This window comes from Gorilla gorilla, chromosome 14, assembly GCF_029281585.2.
Source record: "Gorilla gorilla gorilla isolate KB3781 chromosome 14, NHGRI_mGorGor1-v2.1_pri, whole genome shotgun sequence".
In the NCBI taxonomy this organism is placed as follows: Eukaryota; Metazoa; Chordata; class Mammalia; order Primates; family Hominidae; genus Gorilla; species Gorilla gorilla.
The window spans coordinates 23,703,878-23,716,713 of NC_073238.2; the positions used below are offsets into that span (position 1 = coordinate 23,703,878).

Here is a 12,836-nt window from a genome sequence, read left to right on the forward strand (position 1 = left end):
AGGTGTCACATCCCCACCTCTCCCCTAGATGGGACTCACTGCGCAGACCTCCAGAGAAATCTTCTACAAAAACCCTCATGGGTCATCTGCTCCAGCCCCTCTCACTGCTCTCAGGGTTGGGAGGTAGAACCATGTGGTAGGTGGAATTGACAGCACAGCTCTCTCCAAAGAATGGAACATGCCTTACAGTTACACCCTCCACTGAGGAATGACAAAATGCTCTAAACATTTTTTTTGTTTCTCAGCCAGCTGTGCTTTATTGACAATACACCACTCAGGCCTTGATCGTGTACTTCCTCAGCGGGGACAGCCTCTCCTTCCTGCTTCCTCAGTGGGGACAGACTCTCCTTCCTACTTCCTCAGCGGGGAAAGCCGCTCCTTCCTACTTCCTCAGCGGGGACAGCCTCTCCTTCCTACTTCCTCAGCGGGCACAGCTGCTCCTTCCACTGCTGCTTCTTGGCCTTCAGGTTCTCCTCGTGCTTGTTGAGACATTGGCGCATGGTGTGTGTCTTCTTAGGCTGCAGGTCCAGGGGCTGGTACTTCTTGCCCTTGTAGAATTTCCTGAGGTTTTGTCTGGTTAACCATAAGAACACGGGCAATGGATTTGTGGATGACTCGGATCTTAGACAGCCTGGAGGCTGTGCCGCCTGTCACTTCAGTGACGCGCAGCTGGGACAGCTCCACCCTCAGGTTGTCCAGCTGTTTCAGCAGCTCCTTTTCTTCCCTTGAGGGTCTTAGGCCTTGATCTTGGCCATTGCTGCACAGGCGGCCACCGCCCACTCCTGCTCTAAACATTTTTATGTCTTTTACCTTAAAAATGTCTTCCTGCTAGTCTAACACTTTGCATTGGAATACACAGTGATCTAGAATTTCCATTTCAACACCCTTTCTAATTATTGTTTTCACCCAGCGTTTCTGCTAAACCTGGGAACTGATGGAGCTATTTGACTGTTCCCAACTGTCTTTATCACATTCACTGGCACATTAATTTATTTACTGTAATCCACACCTCTAATCCTGAACAAGGTGTTGGGAAAGGTGTGTAAATGTGTGTCAACAACACACTCTAATTAAGTGTTGTTTCTCAGCTGGGGGCACTTGTACCCTCCAGAGGTCATCGGGCAATGTCTGAAGACATTAATGGTTATCATAACCCTTGTGTTTGTGAAAGGGTTGCTGTTGCACGCAGTGGGCAGAGGCCAGAAATGCTTCTAAACACCCCACACTGCAGGGACAGCCCTGTCAGCCCTACAGAGAGTGACCAGCCCCAATGTTAGGCGTGCCATGATCAGAATGTTTTCCATAGGGAGCCCCCAGGCCACTAATCCAAGAAGACCAGCATCATCAGCCCCACTGCCCTCCGCACTTTGTGCTTCTGAGAACACCAGCTTCACAGTGGAGGTAGCCCTGAGTCATCAGCTCCATGGGTTGGTGAAAACATGCATCTCCCAGAGGAAGCTGAACATACACTCAGTGCTGGGCATCTTTTAGAGCTCCCTTCCCTGCCTCAAGCACTCAGCTGACTTGGAAAGAGCCACACGCGCTGGGACTGGAAGGAACGCCTCCTTTCCTGCATGCCCGTGCTGCAGTGCCCACTCCACTCACCATCCCTCCTTGTCGTCTTCTGGTCACTGTGTCTTCAGCAGGGCATGAGTACCTCACCTGCAGGCTGCGGATGGGCGCGCTTGTGGTTCTGCCTGGGAGGAGGGTTTGGCACTGCTGCAGACGCAGCCTCCCATCTGTCGGACTCCTCTACCTGCTCTCCTGGAGCACCCCTTGGCTTCAGCAAGGCTGGCCCTGGAGTTCACTCTCCTCTGGGGTCATCCTGCCCACAGCTGGGGCCCTCTCTGGCTTAGGTGCATGGATAAGAACAGTCTTTTCTTGAAGAGATGAGGAGTCCCTTAAAGGATCGCCAATAGCAATGAAACCAGATTCTTCTTACCTGGTCTATAATGAAGCCAGCCAGGCAGAGCCAGAGGTCCCAGCATCCCTGAGACTTGACACCTTTTCCTCTCAGTCACATGGCCCTCCTGAGTCCAGTCAGGACTCAAGGCTGTGAAACTCTGCATGTCTGGTTCCTCCTTCTTCCTTCTCATTTTTTTTCTTTTTCCTTTTCTCTTTCTTTCTTTTTTCCTTTTTTTGAGATGAAGTCTTGCTGTTCCCCAGGCTGGAGTGCAATGGCATGATCTCTGCTCACTGCAACCTCCTCCTCCTGAGCTCAAACATTCTCCTGCCTCAGCCTCCCAAGTAACTGGGATTACAGGCATGCACCACCATGCCCAACTAATTTTAGTATTTTTAGTAGAGGCAGGGTTTCACCATGTTGGCCAGTCTGGTCTCGAACTCCTGACCTCAGGTGGTCCATCTGCCTTGGCCCCTCCAAGTGCTGGGATTATAAGCATGAACCACCATGGCCAGCCTCTTTTTTTCTTTCTTCCTTTACTCCTTCATGATCCTATGAGTCTCACACCAGAGCCTGGCACTATGATCTATGCAGAAAACTGAGCAGCTCCTTTGATCTTCCATGCAGGCTTGCCCGGCTGTTATTCATGTCGGGACTGGCATTCCATTCCAGGCCTGGGGAGCTGCATAGTGTTTCTATTCTTGACTCTCATGGATGACAGGAGTTAGGATACTGTGGCCCTCCCCTCCATTGGACCACAATGTACGCCGTGGTTTATGCTCTAAAACCTTGGAGGCGTGTTCCCCAGTCTGCTCACTTCCCACTGGCAATGCTACAGGGAATTGTAGGGTGCCAAGTTGAGCTTCTGGCCTTCTAGAACCTTCTCCCTGATTAATCTATATCCTCAGGAGTTCTCATGCTCTGGGTCATATAACCACTTCATTTTTGCTCTCTATCCCCTCCCCATAAGGAATACCTGGAATTATTTATTATTAATTAGAGGAGCATGAAGAAACCTTTAAGACACTTCTAGAATGGTAATTTGAGGAGCTCCAAGAATCCATTTCCCAGCAAAACAACCAAAACTGGTAAAAATTATTTTAAAAAACAATAATGTCTCCACAAATTGTTTTAAGGGGATTAAGCAAATGAAGGTACATTCATTCACAATTTCAATGAAATCTTAAGAGCAGTGAGAGTCTGTGACATTTGAGGCCCTAAATGGTCCCATGACCTCCTCTCTCCTGGTCAGCTTCCCAGAGCTCCATTTCCAGTGGCCAGGAAGACAGGGCCTTCTCTCTCCTTGGCTGTCAGTCTGCATTGACTGTATGAGGAAGGGCAGGTAGCCAGCATTTCCCAGCCCCACCACCTCTGAGGTGCAGAAGCTGAGTCCTTGTTGAGGGGAAGTAACCAATAGTTTGAGATTCCCCTCTTACACCCAGCCCCCACTCAGAGGGCAGTGTCTCTGCCCCAGGCATGCCAGGCTGAGAATACGAGGGCCCCAGATCAGGCTCACATAGTTGAATTTCCACACTTGAAGAGAAAAGAGAAGAAGACCAGAAGCTACTTCAGAGACTTTGCTTGGGGAAAATTTAGTCCACAAAAATGAAGGTTGCCAAAGCTCTCCCCTAGTAGAATTAACTTCAAAACACAGTGTTCAAAATAGTGTGTTGAAACCAAAAGAATCTCTTGAAAATAAGGAAGATTGTGGTGGTGGGCAAAGGGCCCATGCTCCATCAGAACAAGCTAAACATAAGCTAGCTAGTTTACCAGACAGAACCAGAAAACGAGACAGCTAAGAGAGCCCTCTCAGAGTTCAAATGAACCTTAAAAATACTGGCTTAAAACTTTCCCTTCCTGAATTTAATTTTATCAAATTATGGAGCAACTTATGTACCAGGGAGTAGGGGGGAAAAAAACTAAAACATAGCCAGCAATGAGTAAAAGTCTGACAGCTGGGTGCAATACCAAAGAGACAGAATTCTGCATAGAGATGTCAGGGACAGAGACAGAGACAGCCCTGCTAAATCCACCATCACCCCAGGGAGACTGCCCTTGTCCAGTGCTGCCTTTGTGGGGTTGACATCAGAAACCTCATACTGTGTGGAAATAGAGTTCATTAAAATAGTCCAGCAAAGTCACTAAAAAAACAAACAAACAAACAACAAAACAAGCCTCAGAAATAGTGCTAGGAGATTAGTGTCTAGAGCTGGTATAATATCTTACCTAAAATGTTCAGTTTTTTAAAAAAATTATGAGTCAGGAAAAGAAACAGGTAAGTGTGACCCTGAGGCAGGGAGAAAAGTGAGTCACAGTACTTGCCTGTGAGAGGCCATGATGTTGGATTCAGTAGGCAAGTACTGCAAAGCAGCCATTGTAAATATGATCAAAGAACTAGAGGAAAATATGCTTAAGGAAGTAAAGGAATCTATCATGGTAATAGCTCATTGAGTAGAGAATATCAATTTTAGTAAAACTAAATGGATGTTCTGAACAAGGAAAGTATGATAATTAATACAAATATGTACCAAAGAGCTCAACAGATTTGAGTTGGCAGAAGAGTCTGCAAACATAAAAACAGATATACAGGGATTCAGCAATCTGAGAAATGGAGAGAATAGCAAATTAAAAAAAGGAAGAAAACCTCAGAGGCATGTAGAACCATTCAGAGCACCAGTATATGTGTCCTGAGAATACAAGAAAAAGAGATAAAGCAGAAAAATGACTAGAAAAACCATGAAACTTCCCCAAATTTATGAAAAATTGTTATCTACACATATCTATCTAGCTCCATGAGCTAGGATAAAGGCAAAGACATTGGCAAACAGACATGTCATCATTAAAATGCTTTTAAAAGGAAAAAGACTGATCCTGAAAGCAACAAAGAGAAAGATCAGTTGTCACACAAAGGGATTCCAGGTGAGATGAACACATGACTTCTCATCAGAAGCAATGCAGGCCTGAAGACAGTGGGACAGCAAAGTCGAGTGACAAAAGGAAAAATCAGAAACTGAGACTATCAGATGCACAGAAACTGCCTTTTAAAAATTAAAGTTAGTTCCAGTTTCACATGTAAGGAACACAGAAGTCACCACTCTGACCTAACAAGTAAAAAGCGAAACAGATTAAAAACTCCAGAAGTATTTTTGATTCTGTAAGTGGATGAGCACACAGTGCCAACCACTCCCCCTGAAATTGGAGAGACAGTTGTGTGTAAGCCGGGAGGCACAGCTTGCTAGAGGAGAGATTTGGGATGAGAAACTGCTGTGGGAAACAGTGTCAGAGTAGAAGAAACTGAACTTCAACTGATGGATTACTAGAGGCCCAGAGTGGATGAGTCTGAGAGTTATAAATAACTCCAAAGGGACCCAGTACCAGGAAGCCCACCTCACTCTTGTGAGTTTTACCTGCAAGAGCTAACCAGGTTCCCCAAGAAAATACTGCAGAAAAAAACTGTTATGCTTCCAGCAAGAGGAGGAAAAAAGGAACTATTTTGAAATCTACCAAATTACTTAGTTCTCAAAAAGGCCTGTCCTCAGGAGAAAACATCCAACCAGAGCATAAAATGCTGGAGTTTTATTGGCGTTTAACTTATGTGAGGGAAGAGAAATACCCAACTTCAGCCTGCCCTAGCTTTCCACATAGGAGAAGGAAAATACTCAATCCAGATCCTAAAATGTTGGGGTTTTGTCAGAGTTCAGCTTCCTTGAGGGAAGAGAACTACCCAATTTCAGCCTGCCCTGGCTTTCCACATACGAGGAGGAAAATGCTCTCCTCCAGCCCACTCTCGCTATCCTGTCCCATGTAAAACAGCAGGAACTGAGAAGCACTTGTGAAGTTAACAGTCCAGAGACACAGGGTCGCTAAACAACTGGGACCAAATCGCAGGATTCTATAACACTTTGCCTCCCCCCACACCTTAGCACCACATTCCTAAAAGCCTGCTAAAACCAATTCTTCTCATTGAGCACACAAAGCCTGCCTATGAAAAACATTATAAAGCGTGCTTAAAAATGCACATACAGTTTCAAGAAATAGAGCTAGCATCAGAACCAGACATGGCAGTAATATCGGAATTATCAGACTAAGAATTTAAGACTGTAAGTACAAATATGCTACAGGCTCTAATAGAGGAAGGAGACAGCATGCGACACCAGGTGTGCAATGGGAGTAGAGACAGAAACCCTAAGAAAGAACCAACAGTAAATGCTAGAGATGGAAAACACAGCAACAGAACTGAAGAATGCCTTTGATGGGTGTATTGGTAAACTGGACACCCCTGAGGAAAGGATATCTGAGATGAAGGACGTATCGATGGTAACTTCCCAAACTGAAGAGCCAATACAATAAAGGCTGAAAAAACAGAACAATATTCAAGAAGTATGGGGTGACTACAAAAGATGAAACATACTTGTAGTGGGACTACCAGAAGGAGAAAAAGAACAGAAGAACTGAGGGGAGAGAGAGAGAGAGGAAGAAAGAGAAAAGAAGAGAAGAGAAGGGAAGAGAAGAGGAGAGGAGAGGAGAGGAGAGGAGAGGAGAGGAGAGGAGAGGAGAGGAGAGAGAAAGAAAGAAAGAAAGAAAGAAAGAAAGAAAGAAAGAAAGAAAGAAAGAAAGAAGAAAGAAAGAAGAAAAGAAAGAAAGAAAGAAAAAAGAAAAAAAGAAAGAAAGAAAAGAAAGAAAGAAAAAAGAAAGAAAGAAAGAAGAAAGAGAAAGAAAGAAAGAAAGAAAGAAAGAAAGAAAGAAAGAAAGAAAGAAAGAAAGAAAGAAAGAACTTGAAACAATAATGACTGGAAATGTCCCACAAATTAATACCAGACACAAAGCCTCATTTCTTGGAATTTCAGAGATCACCAAGTAGGATAAATACAAAATAATAATAATAATGAAAAATCTATGCATTTTATTTTCCAACAACAGAAATTTGAACATTTTTTAAAAATCCAGAATGTAGCCAGGGAGAGATGAGGAGAAAGACCATACCTATAAACCAACAAATATAAGAATTACATCTGACTTTTTAAGCAGAAATTAAACAAGCAAGAGGAGAGTAAGGTAAAATATTTAGTGCTAAGAGAAAAAGACCACCAACCTACAATTCTGTACCCTGCAAAATTATCTTTTTTTTTTTTTCTTTTTGAGACAGTTTCACTCTGTTGCACAGGCTGGAGTGCAGTGGCACAATCTCAGCTTACTGTAACTTCTGCCTCCTGGGTTCAAGTGATTTTCATGCCTCAGCTTCCTGAGTAGTTGGGATTACAGGCACCCACCACCACACCTGGCTAATTTTCATATTTTTAGTAGACACAGGGTTTCACCATGTTGGCCGGGCTGATCCCAAACTCCTGACCTCAAGTGATCTGCCCACCTCAGCCTCCCAAAGTGCTTGGATTATAGGCATGAGCCACCATGCCCAGCCAAAATTATCTTTCAAAGTTGAAGGAGAAATAAATCAAAACAATAAAAAATGGAGATAATTTATTATCAGTCAATCTGCCTAGTAAAAGATGTTACAAAAGTTCTTTAAAGAGAAGGCAGAGACTCAGATCACACAGGAAAGATGAGTTATGAAGAAAGAAATAAGTTAACATAAAGTAAAAACTTATTTTTTCTTGTTTTTAACTGATCTGGAAGATGATAGTCGGTGGTAAATAATAGCAGCAAGATCTTCAATTAAGTATGCTTATGATATATCTTATGTGTGTGTAATAGCAGCAAGGTCTTTAATTAAGTCTGCTTATTATATCTTATGTGTGTCTACATATGTGTGCATGTACACATAAGCTATACGCATGCATGTACACACTTACGTGTGCCTATGTATAAGTGAAATGAATGACAGATATAATGGAATGAATGCAAGGGAGGAACAACAAATATTTTATCACACAACATGTGAAGTGGTATAACGTTCTTTGAAAGTGGGATTGGATTCGTTGTAGATGTGTATTGCAAACTCTAGGACAATCACTTTAAAAGGTTTAAAAGGGGGAGTTACTGATATGCTAAGAAAGGTGAGAAAACAATCATATAAAATTATCAGCTATAACTACAAAAGGCAGAAAAAAGAGTGAAAGACAAAAATACAAACAAGAGCAAGTGCAAGATATAGAAAACAGGTGCCAATATGGTAGATATTAATCTACCTTTATCAATAATCACTTTGAAAGTCGATAGTTTAAACGCACCAATTAAAAGATGGAGATTGTCACAGTGGATCAAAAAATAAGACACAAATATATGTAATCTACAAGAAGCCAACTTTAAATATTAAAAAATGTGGATTAAAAGTAAATGGATGGAAACTATGTCATGCTAACACTAATTCAAATAAAGCAAAAGTAGCTATATTAATTTCAAACAAAGCAGATTTCAAAGCAAGAAAAGTCATCAGGGATAAAGAAGAGAATTACATAATGATAGAGTGGCCAATTCTCCCAAGAGACATGGCAATCTTTAACAGATATGCACCCAAAAACGCAGTGTTAAAATATGAGGCAAAAGCTGATACAACTGCAAAGAGAAACAGATGAATTCACTCTCATAGTTGAAGACTTCAGCGCCCCTTCTATCAGAAATGGACAGATCCAGCAGACAGAACATCAGCAAGAACATAATTAAGAATACACATTCTTCCCAACTCATAGGGAACATTCACGAAAACAAAGCACATTCTGAGCCATAAAACACACCCTAACAAAGTAAAAATCATATAAACCATACAGTGTCAGCTCTTAGGCCACAGTAGAATTAAACTAGAAATAAATAACAGAAAGATAACTGGAAAATCACAAAATATATGGAGATTAAACAGGACATTAAAATAATGCATGAGTCAAAAAGAAATCTCAAAAATTGTTTTTAAATTTCTTGAACTAAATTCAAATAAGAAACAACAACAACAACAAACTCCTGGAACTAATATAACTAATTAACTACAGCAAGATTAAAGGATATAAGGTTAACAGGCAAAAGTAAATTGCTTTCCCAAATGCTAGCAATGAACAAGTGAAATTTGAAATTAAAAACAAAATAACATTTACACTAGCAACTTAAAAAGTGAAATACTTAGATATAAGTCCAACAAAATATGTACAAGATCTACAGCTCTGTTGAAAGAAATCAAAGAAGAACTAAATAAAGGGAGAAATACTCCATGTTCATGGCCAGGATGACTCAATATTTTCAAAATGTCAGTTCTTCACAATTTAATCTCTAGATTCAATGTAATTCAAATCAAAATCCCAGAAACTTATTTTGTGGAGATTTAAAAATTGATTCTAAAGTTTATATGGAGAGGCAAAAGACTCAGAGAAGCCTACATAATATTGAAAGAGAAGAACAAAGCTGAAGGAGTATTACTACCCAGCTTTAAGACTGTAATCCTACAATAATCAAGACAGTGCGATACTGGTGAAAAATAGACCCATAATCTGTATATTTTTAATAACAACCCTTTATCAGATATGTCTTTACTGCAAAAAACCCATTGGCATGTAGATCAATGGAACAGAATAGGGAGCCCAGAAACAGACCCATGTCAATGCAGCCAGTTGATCTTTGACAAACAAACAAAGACAATGCAATGGAGTAAAGATAACCCTTTCAACAAACGGTTCTGAAATAACTGGAAATCCACATGCAAAAAACATGAATCTAAACACACACCTTACACTCATCATAAAAACTAACTCAAAATAGATCACAGACCTAAATGTAAGATGCAAAAGTATAAAACTCCTAGGCTATATCATAAGAGAAACATCTAGATGATCTCAGGTAGGATGATGTGTTTTTAGATGAAACACCAAAGCCATGATCCATGAAAGAATGAATTAATTGGACTTTGTTAAAATGAAGAACTTATTTTCTGCAAAAGACAATTTCAAGAGAATGAGAAGACAAGACACAGACTGAGAGAAAATATTTGCAAAAGACATACCTAATAAAGAACTGTTATTAAAAATACACAAAGAACTCTTAAACAGACTGCGAGAAAATATTTGCAAAAGTTATACCTGATAACGAACTGTTATTACAAATACACAAAGAACTCTTGAACTCAACAATAAGAAAACAAGCCAGTTAAAAAATATGCCAAAGATCTTAACAGGCACCACACCAAAGAAGATACACAAATGGCAGATAAGCATATAGAAACGTGCTTCATATTGTATGTCATGTAAGACCTAAAACTATAAAATTCTTGGAAGAAAACATAGGGGAAAAGCTTCATAACAATAGGTTTGGCAATGATTTCTTGATTATCACACCACAGACACAGAAAACAAAAGTTCAAATAGACAAATGGGACTACATCAAAATTAGAAACTTCTATGCATCAAAGGATGTAATCAACAGAATGAAAAGGCAACATACACAATGGGAGAAAATATTTACAAATCAAATAACTGATAAGGGGTTAATATCAAAAATATATTAAAAATCTCCTACAAAATAACTACAAAAGGAACAAATTAAAAATGAGCAAAAGACTTGAATAGATATTTCTCCAAAGAAATACAAATAACCAACAAGCACCTGAAGAGATGCCCAGTGTTTCTAATTATTAGAAAAATGTAAATTGAAACAATGATATACCACCTCACACCCATTAGAATGGCTACTATTAAACAAAACAATAGAATACAAAAGAAACAAAGAAAATCCTAGAAAGAAAACTGTTGGCCAGGATGTGGAGAAATTCAAACACTTGTACATTGTTGGTGGGAATATGAAATAAGGCAGCTGCTGTGGAAAACTGTATGGCTCTTCCTCAAAAAATTAGACACTAAGTTACCATATGTTCCAACAATTCCACTTTTGAGTATATGCACGAAAGAATCAAAAGCAGGATCTTGAAGAGATATTTGTACACCCATGTTCATGGCAGCCTGTTCCACAATAGCCAAGAGGTGGAAGCAACCCAAGTCTCCATGGATGCATGGATGGATGGATGGATGGATGGATGGATGGATGGATGGATGGATGCATGGGTGGATGGGTGGATGGATGGATGGATGGATGGATGGATGGATGGATGGATGGAGGCATGGATGGATGGATGGATGGATCAATGGACGGATGCATGCATGGATGGATGGATGGATGGATGGATGGATGGATGGATGGATGGATGGATGCATGGATGGATGAATGGATGGATTAGTGGATGGATGCATGGATGGATGGATAGATCGTTGGATGGATGGATGGATGGATGGATGGATGGATGGATGGATGGATGGATGGATAGATGGATGGTTGGATGGATGAATGGATGGATACATGGATGGATGGATGGATGGATGAATGGATGGATGGATGGATGGATGGATGAACGTGTTTTTGTCCATCCACACAATGGTACGTTATTCAGCCTTAAAAAGGGAGGAAATGCTAACATATGCTACAACATAGATGAACCTTGAGGACATGATGCTAAGTGAAATCAGCCAGTCACAAAATAACAAATTCTATATAATTCCACTTACACAAAGTACTTAGAGGAGTCAAATCCATAGAGATGGAAAGCAGAATGGTGGATGTCAGGGGCTGAGGATAGAGGGAATGCGAAAATATTGTTTAAATGGTATTGAGTTTCAGTGTTGCTAGATGAAGAGTTCTGGAGATTTGTTTTATGACAAGGTAAGTATTCTCAACACTACTGAACTGTACACTTAAAATAATTAGGTGGTAAATTTATGTTACATGTATTTTACTACAACAAAAAATTTTTATAGAAAATAAAAAATACACAGAAAGAAATACACAGAACTGGATGACTTCACCGACGAATTCTACTAAATACTTAGAAAAGAATCTGTACAAATTATTCACATATTTTCTCAAAAGTCAAAGAAAAGGCATCATTTCCCAAGCCATTTCATAGGACCTGTATTGCCTTGTTACCCAAACCAGAAAGACATCACAAGAAAATACAACCACAGACCCACATTCTCCATGAACACACATGCAAAAATCCTCAAAAAATATGAGCAAGCTAAGTCCAGTGACATAGAAAGAGGATTCTATACTGTGGCAAAATTGGGCTTATCCCAGGAATGCAAGGTTGCTTTAACATCCAAAAATCAATTAATTTATTATACCATATAAACAGAACAAATAATAAAACCACATGATAATTTCCAGATATACAGAAAAAGCATATAACAGAACTCAACATCACCTCATAACAAAAAGAAAGAAACTCACAACAAACTAGGAATAGAAGAAAGTTTCACTCTGATAAAATGCATCTATTAGAAAGCTCCATGGCTAACATCATATTTAATGGTGAAAGATTGGTTGCTATCCACCTAAGATCAGGAGCAAGACCCAAGATGTCCACTCTCACCTTCTTGTTTACTAATATACTATAGGTCCCGCCCAGGGCAATTAGTCTAGAAAAATAAAAAAATAAAAAACCTCTAGAGTGGAAAAGAAGATTAAACTACCTCAGTTTGCAGATGTCATGATCTCATATACAAAAATTCCTAAACAATCCACAAAATAACTATTAGAAGTAACAAATTCAGCAAGTTCTGGGAAACACACTCAATATAAAAAATAACTGTATTTCTATACTCTTATAATAAACAATCCAAAATTGAAATTTAGGAAAACAATTTCATTTGCAATACCGTCAAAAAGAATAGCATATTTAGGAATAAATTTAACAAAAGATGTATAAACTTATACTCTGAAAACTACAAAATATTGCTTAAAAATTTAAAATGATCTAAATGAATGTAAAGCTTTCCCATATTTATGGATAAGAATTAAAACTTAAAATTGGTTAGATGGCAATAATCCCCACACTGAGGTATAGATTGAATGTGATACCTAACAAAAGCCAAGCTGACTTCTTTGCAGAAATTCATAAACTGATCCTAAACTTTAAGTAGAAAAATCAAGGAATCTAAAATAGCCA

The 12,836-nt window shown here is 39.8% G+C and overlaps 1 pseudogene; it reads right to left on the reverse strand.

Annotated features, from left to right (window-relative positions):
- Positions 1-274: 274 nt before the first annotated feature.
- Positions 275-755, reverse strand: LOC115932778 (large ribosomal subunit protein uL29-like; annotated as a pseudogene).
- Positions 756-12,836: the final 12,081 nt, after the last annotated feature.